Source organism: Pan paniscus, chromosome 11 (assembly GCF_029289425.2).
Source record: "Pan paniscus chromosome 11, NHGRI_mPanPan1-v2.0_pri, whole genome shotgun sequence".
Lineage (NCBI taxonomy): Eukaryota > Metazoa > Chordata > Mammalia > Primates > Hominidae > Pan > Pan paniscus.
The window spans coordinates 121,690,873-121,704,040 of NC_073260.2; positions in this window are offsets into that span (position 1 = coordinate 121,690,873).

The window sequence follows — 13,168 nt, forward strand, 5'->3', positions numbered from 1 at the left end:
CTGACTTTTTAATGATTGCCATTCTAACTGGTGTGAGATGGTATCTCATTGTGGTTTTGATTTGCATTTCTCTGATGGCCAGTGATGATGAGCATTTTTTCATGTGTTTTTTGGCTGCATAAATGTCTTCTTTTGAGAAGTGTCTGTTCATGTCCTTTGCCCACTTTTTGATGGGGTTGTTTGTTTTTTTCTTGTAAATTTGTTTGAGTTCATTGTAGTTTCTGGATATTAGTCCTTTGTCAGATGAGTAGGTTGCGAAAATTTTCTCCCATTTTGCAGGTTGCCTGTTCACTCTGATGGTAGTTTCTTTGTTGTGCAGAAGCGCTTTAGTTTAATTACATCCCATTTGTCAACCCAGAATTTCATATCCAGCCAAACTAAGCTTCATAAGTGAAGGAGAAATAAAATACTTTACAGACAAGCAAATGCTGAGAGATTTTCTCACCACCAGGCCTGCCCTAAAAGAGCTCCTGAAGGAAGCACTAAACATGGAAAGGAACAACCAGTACCAGCCACTGCAAAAACATGCCAAAATGTAAGGACCATCAAGGCTAGGAAGAAAACTGCGTCAACTAACTAGCAAAATAACCAGCTAACATCATAATGACAGGATCAAATACACACATGACAATATTAACTTTAAATGTAAATGGGCTAAATGCTCCAATTAAAGGACACAGACTGGCAAATTGGATAAAGAGTCAAGACCCATCAGTGTGCTGTATTCAGGAAACCCATCTCACATGCAGAGACACACATAGGCTCAAAATAAAGGGATGGAGGATCTACCAAGCAAATGGAAAACAGAAAAAGGCAGGGGTTGCAATCCTAGTCTCTGATAAAACAGACTTTAAACCAATAAAGATCAAAAGAGACAAAGAAGGCCATTACATAATTGTAAAGGGATCAATTAAAGAAGAAGAGCTAACTATCCTAAATATATATGCACCCAATACAGGAGCACCCAGATTCATAAAGCAAGTCCTTAGTGACCTACAAAGAGACTTAGACTCCCACACAGTAATAATGGGAGACTTTAACACCCCACTGTCAACATTAGACAGATCAACAAGACAAAAAGTTAACAAGGATACCCAGGAATTGAACGCAGCTCTGCAGCAAGCAGACCTAATAGACATCTACAGATGAGGATCTACATCTCCACCCCAAATCAACAGAATATACATTTTTTTCAGCACCACACCACACCTATTCCAAAACTGGCCACATAGTTGGAAGTACAGCACTCCTCAGCAAATGTAAAAGGACAGAAATTATAACAAACTGTCTCTCAGACCACAGTGCAATCCAACTAGAGCTCAGGACTAAGAAACTCACTCAAAACCACTCAACTACACGGAAACTGAACAACCTGCTCCTGAATGACTACTGGATACATAACGAAATGAAGGCAAAAATAAAGATGTTCTTTGAAACCAGCGAGAACAAAGACACAACATACCAGAATCTCTGGGACACATTCAAAGCAGTGTGTAGAGGGAAATTTATAGCACTAAATGCCCACAAGAGAAAGCAGCAAAGATCCAAAATTGACACCCTAACTTCACAATTAAAAGAACTAGAAAAGCAAGAGCAAATACATTCAAAAGCTAGCAGAAGGCAAGAAATAACTAAAATCAGAGCAGAACTGAAGGAAATAGAGACACAAAAAACCCTTCAAAAAATTAATGAATCCAGGAGCTGGTTTTTTGAAAAGATCAACAAAATTGATAGACCACTAGCAAGACTAATAAAGAAGAAAAGAGAGAAGAATCAAATAGATGCAATAAAAAATGATAAAGGGGATATCGCCACCGATCCCACAGAAATACAAACTACCATCAGAGAATACTACAAACACCTCTACGCAAATAAACTAGAAAATCTAGAAGAAATGGATAAATTCCTCGACACATACACCCTCCCAAGACTAAACCTGGAAGAAGTTGAATCTCTGAATAGACCAATAACAGGCTCTGAAATTGTGGCAATAATCAATAGCTTACCAACCAAAAAAATTCCAGGACCAGATGGATTCACAGCCGAATTCTACCAGAGGTACAAGGAGGAGCTGGTACCATTCCTTCTGAAACTATTACAATCAATAGAAAAAGAGGGAATCCTCCCTAATTCATTTGATGAGGCCAGCATCATCCTGATACCAAAGCCAGGCAGAGACACAACCAAAAAAGAGAATTTTAGACCAATATCCTTGATGAACATTGATGCAAAAATCCTCAATAAAATACTGGCAAACCGAATCCAGCAGCACATCAAAAAGCTTATCCACCATGATCAAGTGGGCTTCATGCCTGGGATGAAAGGCTGGTTCAACATATGCAAATCAATAAATGTAATCCAGCATATAAACAGAATCAAAGATAAAAACCACATGATTATCTCAATAGATGCAGAAAATGCCTTTGACAAAATTCAACAACACTTCATGCTAAAAACTCTCAATAAATTAGGTATTGATGGGACATATCTCAAAACAATAAGAGCTATGTATGACAAACCCACATCCAATATCATGCTGAATGGGCAAAAACTGGAAACATTCCTTTTGAAAACTGGCACAGGGATGCCCTCTCTCACCACTCCTATTCAACATAGTGTTGGAATTTCTGGCCAGGGCAATTAGGCAGGAGAAGGAAATAAAGGGTATTCAATTAGGAAAAGAGGAAGTCAGATTGTCCCTGTTTGCAGATGGCATGATTGTATATCTAGAAAACCCCATCGTCTCAGCCCAAAATCTCCTTAAGCTGATAAGCAACTTCAGCAAAGTCTCAGCATACAAAATCAGTGTACAAAAATCACAAGCATTCTTATACACCAATAACAGACAAACAGAGAGCCAAATCATGAGTGAACTCCCATTCACAATTGCTTCAAAGAGAATAAAATACCTAGGAATCCAACTTACAAGGGATGTGAAAGACCTCTTCAAGGAGAACTACAAACCACTGCTCAATGAAATAAAAGAGGATACAAACAAATGGAAGAACATTCCATGCTCATGGGTAGGAAGAATCAATATCATGAAAATGGCCATACTGCCCAAGGTAATTTATAGATTCAACACCATCCCCATCAAGCTACCAATGACTTTCTTCACAGAATTGGAAAAAACTACTTTAAAGTTCATATGGAACCAAAAAAGAGCCCGCATCGCCAAGTCAATCCTAAGCCAAAAGAACAAAGCTGGAGACATCACGCTACCTGACTTCAAACTATGCTACAAGGCTACAGTAATCAAAACAGCATGGTACTGGTACCAAAACAGAGATATAGATCAATGGAACAGAACAGAGCCCTTAGAAATAATGCCACATATCTACAACTATCTGATCTTTGACAAACCTGACAAAAACAAGCAATAGGCGAAGGATTCCCTATTTAATAGATGGTGCTAGGAAAACTGGCTGGCCATATGTAGAAAGCTGAAACTGGATCCCTTCCTTACACCTTATACAAAAATTAATTCAAGATGGATTAAAGACTTACATGTTAGACCTAAAACCATAAAAACCCTAGAAGAAAACCTAGGCAATACCATTCAGGACATAGGCATGGGCAAGGACTTCATGTCTAAAACACCAAAAGCAATGGCAACAAAAGCCAAAATTGACAAATGGGATCTAATTACACTGAAGAGCTTCTGCACAGCAAAAGAAACTACCATCAGAGTGAACAGGCAACCTACAAAATGGGAGAAAATTTTCGCAACCTACTCAACTGACAAAGGACTAATATCCAGAATCTACAATGAACTCAAACAAATTTACAAGAAAAAAAAACAACCCCATCAAAAAGTGGGCAAAGGATATGAACAGATACTTCTCAAAAGAAGACATTTATGGAGCCAAAAAACACATGAGAAAATGCTCATCATCACTGGCCATCAGAGAAATGCAAATCAAAACCACAATGAGATACCATCTCACACCAGTTAGAATGGCAATCATTAAAAAGTCAGGAAACAGGTGCTGGAGAGGATCTGGAGATATAGGAACACTTTTACACTGTTGGTGGGCCTGTAAACTAGTTGAACCATTGTGGAAGTCAGTGTGGCGATTCCTCAGGGATCTAGAACTAGAAATACCATTTGACCCACCCATCCCATTACTGGGTATATACCGAAATGACTATAAATCATGCTGCTATAAAGACACATGCACACGTATGCTTATTGTGGCACTATTTACAATAGCAAAGACTTGGAACCAACCCAAATGTCCAACAACGATAGACTGGATTAAGAAAATATGGCACATATACACCATGGAATACTATGCAGCCATAAAAAATCAAGAGTTCATGTCCTTTGTAGGGACATGGATGAAACTGGAAACCATCATTCTCAGCAAACTATCACAAGGACAAAAAACCAAACACCGCATGTTCTCACTGATAGGTGGGAACTGAACAATGAGAACACATGGACACAGGAAGGGGGACATCACACTCTGGGGACTGTTGTGGGGTGGGGGAAGTGGGGAGGGATAGCATTAGGAGATATACCTAATGCTAAATGATGAGTTAATGGGTGCAGCACACCAACATGGCACATGTATACATATGTAACCTGCACATTGTGCACATGTACCCTAAAACTTAACGTATAATAATAAAAAAAAAAGAAATTTAACAAAACCCTGCCTCGTGTTTATATGTATGCCATATATATGACTGAGATAACAGCATGTTAGGAGTGATCCTCTATTTGCAATTTCAATCTATTTTTGCAAATATTTTCAACAAATCAGCTAGTTTCTAGCTCAGCAATGTGTTAAGAATTTTTTACCTTATTCATGTTATTGAATAATATGATGTCAGGAATGTTCCTCGCTGGCAATAGGTGATGAGTCTGTATGTAGTTAAGAGAATAAAGATGGAGTCTTTGTCAATTCTCTTAGGTTTACAGTAAAAATGTACAGTGTGAGACCACAGTGAGGGCTCTCCTTTAAGACATTTGTTATATGTCAGATGTCAAATGGTCATGAGAGATGATCTTTCTAAAGAGCAGGTTTTTCCCTGGCCCAAACAACTCTCATAAAAATGGATGTCACATCAGCACACCAGTCTAATGAAGCCCACCAGGCAACCTGCTCACTCTGTAGGGAGAACTCGAATAAATAGTAGCTACATATTCTCATCAGTCAGGCAGTCACCCAGAGCTTTCAGCTTTCCACTCTTGTGCTTTTGCTCATTCTGGCCACTCAGTCTGAAATAGTCTTCCCCTTCTATCCACATGAACAATCTTACATCACTACAAGGCTCACTTCTAATACACCTTCCCCAGTATGCCTTGCTGATTCCTTCCACACTCACTAAAGGTACCTTTCCCACCTTTGGCATATCCTGCAGTCCCTCCCCTTATCTAGTCCTATCTTGCAGCATTTTATCATGCACCTATCTTTCTCTTCTATCAGACTTAAGTTCTTTACTGGTTGGATCTGTGTCCAATTCATTTTTTTATTACCCAAGTTGCCTAACAGTATGTCTCATACATTGAAAGTACTCAATAAATGTACATTGATTAAATAAATAAATTGATCCTAAGAGTAACTAGAATTATAGAATCAGACATGACAATGTTCTAATTGCCTTTCAAGCATGGTAGGCAGAAAATATAAACCCTAGGTTGCAAAAATACATGATGGCTTCTGCTCCACCCACACTGAGGGCAGACATGCATAATCTATCCTAGCACTCTTTCCTGTTTAACCTTGATGAGGCCTTGCCATCCTTCTCAGCCCCATGTTCTAGGAAGCCATTATCAATATATAATAGTCTGTATAAGAGATTAAACTTATGACTTTTAAAGATCCACAGATTGCTATTATTTCCTATCTTTGAACAGTCCTGAAGATCTGTGAGGTTTATGAATTTCTAATTTTGCTGAAGCAAAAATTTGGTACAGATATATGCTACAAGGTGGGGAAATAACTGACTTTTTAATCAATCACTCAGAGGATGCACCTCCATGCAAGCAACAACTCCCCTCATATTAAAAATTGCTATTCATCATCTTCACCTTAGTTTTGAAAATTTAAGTAAGTGCTTAAGTAAATGTTACTATAAAAATGAAGTAATGTAGGGTTGTGTTTATTCCAGTTAAGGAATTTTGTAACTTTACTAATTTTTCCAACTTGTATCTATGGAATTATTAAAGAATGAAAGGAGCTTATTAAAGGGTTCGTTTATTGCATTTTGTGGGGGAAATTAAGTAACTTTAGTATTTGTAAATTAGAAAGGACCTCAAAGCATGTCCTTCGTTGAGATGGTTAATTTTATGTGTCAACTTGACAGCACTAGGGGTGTCAGAGTATACTTTATTTCTGGATGTGTCTACAAGTGTATTTCCAGATGAGATTAGCATTTGAATCAGTTGAATTTAATAAAGTAAATTGCCCTCCCCAGTGTGGGTGGGAATAATCCAATCTGTTGAGAGCTTGAAAGAACAAAAAGGTAGAGGAAGAAGGAACTTCTCCCTGCCTGCCTGCCTTCCTGCTTGAACTGGGACATGGTCTTCTCCTGCTCTTAGCCTGGGATTTACCCCATCGGTTCCCCTGGTTCTCAAGCCTTGGGAATTGAACTTGAATCACACCGCTGGGCTTTCCTGGGCCTCCAGCTTGCTGACAGTAGATTAAGGGACTTCTCAGCCTCCATGATTGTGTGTGCCAGTTTCTCGTAATCTCTTTATATATGTATATACATATATATATCTTTATATACATATACATATAAAATGAATTGGACGCAGATCCAACACACACACACACACACATATATAAACACACACACATATATATACACACACACATACACACACACACACATATATATATATACACACACACACATACACATACTGTTGGTTCTGTTTCTCTAAAGAATCCTGACTAATACATTTGTGAATATCAAGAGTAGCTTTGGACTTAAGGACACCTTGGAAATCTCAGTCTTTCGTGAACCAGTCATAATTAAAATAAGGCCAAAACTATGAAGAATTATAGCAGGAGCTGATGATGACTGATGTGAGGAACTGCGAACTGCTCGGAGGCAGCTCACATCTTGGGGTATGCAGGTGGGACATGCATAGGAGGACGTGGAAAGCACATGGGCTGAGGGACTCCAGGACACACACCAGCAAATTGCTATGGAAGTTAAATTGTGCCTTTGCCAAGAACACAAGACCCCGACTGAAAATACTTTAAACAAAGAAATTTATCATATTGTATTGCAAGAAGTCCAGAGGTACAGTGGGCTCTAGGGTTGATGAATCAGTGGCTCTGTGATTTCATCAAGGACTGAGGTTCTTTCCTTTTTTTGCTCTGCATCCAGCCCCCATTATAGGCACAAGGTGACCATGGAAGTTCCAGAGGTCACATCCAGACACCCTAACACTCAGAGTCATTAAAAGAGACTATCACTTTTGTTGATAGTCGTCAGCAAAACTGACTATCATTTTTGTTATCATAATTTTCCTCTTAAAATTATGCTAATGACATTTAACACTTCTTATGTGCCAGGCACTATGCTAAATGCTTTATAAATATAACTCTTTTTTTTTTTACCATAATTAGTTCATTTAATTGTTGTCTGGACCTGAAAATGCAAAGCTTCAATAAAAAGAATCATCATGCAAAGCAAAGATATGACCCTCTGTTAAGCGTTTGGCAAAGAAATGTACTTTGGCCAGGCATGGTGGCTCACACCTATAATCCCAACACTTTGTGAGGCTGAGATGGGATGACCTCTTGAGGACCGGATTTCAGAGAGAGACCCTATCTCTACAAAAAATTTAAAACATAGCCAGGTGTGGTGGCACAAGCCTGTGTTTCCAGCTACTGGGGAGACTGAGGTGGGAGGATCACTTGAGCCCAGGAGGTAGAGGCTGCAGAGAGCCACGATCGTGTCACTGCACCAGCCTGGGTGACAGAGTGAGACCCTGTCTTAAAAAAAGAAAAAGCACTTTTATTATTATTTTATAATTTCAACTTTTATTTTAGATTCAGGGATACATGTGCAGATTTGTTACATGAGTATATTGCCTGACGCTGAGGTTTGGGGTACAGATCCCGTCACTAAGGTAGTGAGCATAATCCCCAGTAAGTAGTTTTTCAACCCACAGCCCACTTTCTCTCTCCCCACTCTAGTAATCCACAGTGTCGATTGTTCCCATCTTTATGTTCATGTGTACTCAGTGTTTAGTGTCCACTTATAAGTGAGGACATAAAGTATCTGGTTTTCTGTTCCTGCATTAATTCTCATAGGATTCTGACTTCCAACTGCATCCATGTTGCTACAAAGGACGTGATTTCATTTTTTATGGCTGGGTGGTATTCCATGGTGTATTTGTACCATATTTTCTTTATCCAGTTCCCTTTTCTCCACAGCCTCACCAGCAGCTGTTGTTTTTTGAATTTCTAATAACAGCCATTCTGACTGGTATGAGATGGTGTCTCATTGTGGTTTTGATTTGCATTTCTCTGATGATTAGTGATGAGCATTTTTCATGTTTGTTGAAAACGTGTATGTCATCTTTTGAGAAGTGTCTGCTCAAGTGCTTTGCCCATTTTTTAATGAGTTTGTTTATTTTTATTTGTACAATTTTCTTATAGATTCTGGATATTAGACCTTTGTCGAATGCATAGCTTGTGAATATTTCCCCCATTCTGGAGTTTGTCTGATTATGGATAATTTCTTTTGCTGTGCAGAAGCCCTTCAATTTAATTAGGTCCTAATTGTCAATTTTTGCTTCTGTTGCAATTGCTTTTGGGGACTTAGCAAAATAATTTTTGGCAAGGCCAATGTTGAGAAGGCTATTTCCTAAGTTTTCTTCTAGTATTTTTATAATTTGGTCTTACATTTAAATCTTTAATCCACCTTGAGTTAATTTTTGTATATGGTGAAAGGGGGTCCAGTTTCATTCTTCTGCAATGACTACTCAGTTATCCCAGCACTGTTTATTGAATAGGGATTCCTTTCCTCATTGCTTATTATTGTTGACTTTGTCAAAGATCAGATGGTTGTAGGTGTGCAGCTTTATTTCTGGGTTCTATTCTATGTGTTTGTTTTTGTACCAGTACCCTGTTGCTTTGGTTACTGCAGCCTTATAGTATAGTTTGAAGTTGGGTGGTGTAATGCCTCTGGCTTTGTTCTTGGTTAGGATTGCTTTAGCTATTCAGGCTCTTTTTGGTTCCATATGAATTTTATAATAGTTTTTTCTAATTCCGTGAGAAATGACATTGACAATTTGACAGAAACAGTGTTGAATCTGTAAATTGCTTTGGGCAATATGGCCATTCAAACAATAGCGATTATTCTAATCCATGAACAAGGAATGTGTTTTCATTTACTTGTGTCATCTCTGATTTTTTTCACCGGTATTTTGTAGTTCTTCTTATAGAGATCTTTCAACTTCTTGGTGTATGGCTATTGTAAATTGGATCGTGTTCTTGATTTGACTCTCAGCTTGAACGTTATTGATGTATAGAAATTCTACTGATTTTTGTACATCGATTTTGTATCCTGAAACTGTACTAAAGTCTTTTATCAGTTCTAGAGGCATTTCGGCAGAGTCCTTAGGGTTTTCTAGGTATAGAATCATATCATCAGTGAAGAGAGATAGTTTGACTTCTTCTTCTCCTATTTGGATGCCTTTTATTTCTTTCTTTTGCCTGATTGCTCTGGCTAGGACTTCCAGCCCTATGTTGAATAGGAGTGGTGAGAGTAGGGATCCTTGTCTTGTTCCAGTTCTCAGGCAGAATGGTTTCAGCATTTTCCCATTCATACGATGTTAGCTGTGGGTTTGCCATAGATTGCTCTTATTATTTTGAAGTATTTTTATTTAATGCCTAGTTTGTTGAGGGTTTTTATCATGAAGGGATGTTGGATTTTACCAAAAGCTTTTTCTACATCTATTGAGATAATCAGATGGCTTTTGCTTTTAATTCTGTTTATGAGGTGAATGACATTTATTGATTTGCATGTATTGAAACAACCCTGCATCTCAGGAATAAGCCTACTTGATCATGGTGTTTTAATTTTTTGATGTGCTACTGGATTTAGTTTGGTAGTATTTAGTTAAGGATTTTTGCATCTATGTTCACCAGAAATGTTGGCCTGCAGTTTTCTTTTTTTGTTGTGTCTCTGCCAGATTTTAGTATCAGGCTGATGCTGGCTTTATAGAATGAGTTAAGAAGAAGTCCCTCCTCCTTGATTTTTTGGAATAGTTTCAGTATGACTGATAACAGTTCTTTGTTTGTCTGGTAGAATTTGGCTGAGAATCCATCTGATCTAAGGCTTTTTTTTTTTTTCTTTGTTTGTTAGGTCTTTTATTACTGATGCAAGTTCGGAACTTGTTATTGGTCTATTCAAGTTTTCACTGTCTTCCTGGTTTAATCTTTAGAGGTTGTGTGTTTCCAAGAATTTATCCATTTCCTCTAGATTTTTCAACTTGTGTGCATAGAGTTGTTCATAATAATCTCTGAGGATCTTTTGTGTTTCTGTGGGATTTGTTGTAATGTCATCTCTGTCATTTCTGATGGTATTTGGATCTTCTCTTTTTCTTTGTTAATCTAGCTAACAGTCTATCAATCTTGTTTATTCTTTCTAAAAATCAACTCTTGGTTTCATTGATCTTTTGGTTTGGTTCTTCTATAATTTTAGTTATTTCTTTTCTTCTGCTAGCTTTGCGGTTGGTTTATTCTTTATTTTCTAGTTCCTCTAGGTACAAAGTTATATTGTTAATTTGAGGTTTTTCTAACTTCTTGATGAAGGTGTTTAGCACTATAAACTTTGCTCTTAGCACTGCTTTAGCTGTATCCCAGAGATTTTGGTAAGTCATGTTTCTATCTTCATTAATTTCAAATTTTTCCATTTCTTCTTTGATTTCATTGTTCACCCGGAGTTATTCAGGAGGAAGTTGTTTGCTTTCTATGTATTTATGTAGCTTTGAGAGATTTTCTTGATATTGATTTCTGTTTTGTTGCACTGTTGTCCAAGATTGTGCTTGGTATGATTTGGTTTCTTTGAGTTTATTGAGACGTTCTTTATGACTAAGCACATTGCCAATCTTAGAATATATTCCAGTGTGGATGAGAAGAATGTATATTCTGTGGTAGGTGTCTATTAGGTTCAATTGGTCAAGCATTGAGTTTTATTCCAGAATTTCTTTGTTAGTTTTCTGCCTTGATAATCTAATGTTGTCAATGGGGTGTTATATTCTCCCACTATTATCGTGGGCTAAGTATTTTCCTAGGTCAAGAAGGACCTGTTTTATGAATCTAGGTGTCCCAATGTTGGGTATGTATATACTTAGAATAGGTAAATCTTCTTGTTGAATTGCACCCCTTATCATTATGGGATGTTTTTCTCTGTCCTTATTGTTGTTGGTTTAAACTCTGTTTTATCTGAAATAAAAATAGTGACTCCTGCTTTTTTTGTTGTTTTCTATTTGCATGGTAGATCTTTCTCCATCCCTTTACTTTGAGCTGGTGAGTCTCATTGCATGTGAGATGGGTCTCTTGAAGACAGCAGACAATTGAGTCTTTCCTTTTTATCCAGCTTGCCACTCTGTCTTTTAAGTGGGGGCATTTAGCCCCTTTCATACTGATATGTGAGATTTTGATCCTGTTATTGTTAAGTGGTTGCTCTCTAGACTTGATTGTGTAGTTCTTTTATGGTGTCTGTGGGTTATGTCCTCAAGTGTGTTTTTGTGGTAACAGGTGTCATCATTTTGTTTCCATGTTTATCACCCCCTTATGGGGCTCTTGTAAGCCTGGTCTAGTTATAATGAATTTCTTCAGCATTTGCTTGTGTGAGAAGGATTTTACTTTTCCTTTGCTTGTGAAGCTTAGTGTGCTAGGAAAGGAAATTCTTGGTTGGAGTTTCTTTTCTTTAAAGATGCTGAAAATAGGTCCCCAATCTCTTCTAGCTTGTAAGGTTTCTGCTGAGAGGTCTGCCACTAGCCTGATGGGGTTCCCTTTGTATGTAACCTGACCCTTCTCTGTAGCTGCCCTTAAGATTTTTTCTTTCACACTGACCTTGGTGAATCTGATGACTGTGTGCCTTGGGGATGATCATCTTGTATAGTATCTAGTAGGGGACCTCTGTATTTCTCGAATTTTCATGTCACCTTCTCTAGTGAGATTAGGGAAATTTTCAAAGACTGTGTCCTCAAATATATTTTCCAAGTTGCTTACTCTCTCTCCTTCTCTCTCAAGAATGCCAATGAGTTGTAGGCTTGGTCTATTTACAAAATATTCACTAACGTGATACTCACAACAACTCCATTAGGTACATATTAATCCCATTTAACAGATGAGAAAGTGGAGGCAGAAACATTAAGTGACTTATAATGACACACAGCTAGTAAGCAGTGGACCCAGGATTATAAACCAGGCGGTTCACTTCATAATCTGTGCTTTTAACTGTGAAACTCTTTCTACTACAAGAAAACCTTTCCAAAAGTAACCCAGAGATTTGACTTTATATTTCATTGGCCAGAACTGAGTCACAGGCCCACCTCTTAACTAATCACTAACAGGAGGCATGGAATTATCAAGAAAAGCATAAAGCTATCAAGATTTGTCACTGAGCTGGAGATGGACTCCTCTTTTCCAACGAAGAGGCCCTAAAAAAATAGGAGTAGGGTTTTACTCTCATAGAAAGGGAATGAACGTATGGCAAGGAACCAGCCATGCCTGCTATGAGGGGCTACCTACAAAAAGTCCAGCTTCCCTAACTCCATTTCCTCTGCTTTCATAAGTTAAGATAGCATGTGATACCGTGATCATCCGTGCATGTGTCTGTGCCTCCTTCAACTTGCTTGCAATTATCCCAAAGATAGGAAAAAAATTTCATAGATCTGCATATTCTCCACAAGGCCTGGCATAGGGCCTCACACATGGAAAATGTTCAAGAAACATTTGTTCATTGTAATTGAATTTTCATTCTCAACTCTCCTTAATTGGAGAGGTCAACAGTTGGCCATGCTCAAGGCAGGCAAGTAATGCATTTTCACATTGATCTTGCAATCAAATGAATTCTGAAAAACTTCCCTTGCCATGTGAAATAGCAAGAAATCACATATTAACATAGGTCATGCAAAAGCCCAAACTTATTAAATTGTTAGTACCTTGCACTTGGCACCCTT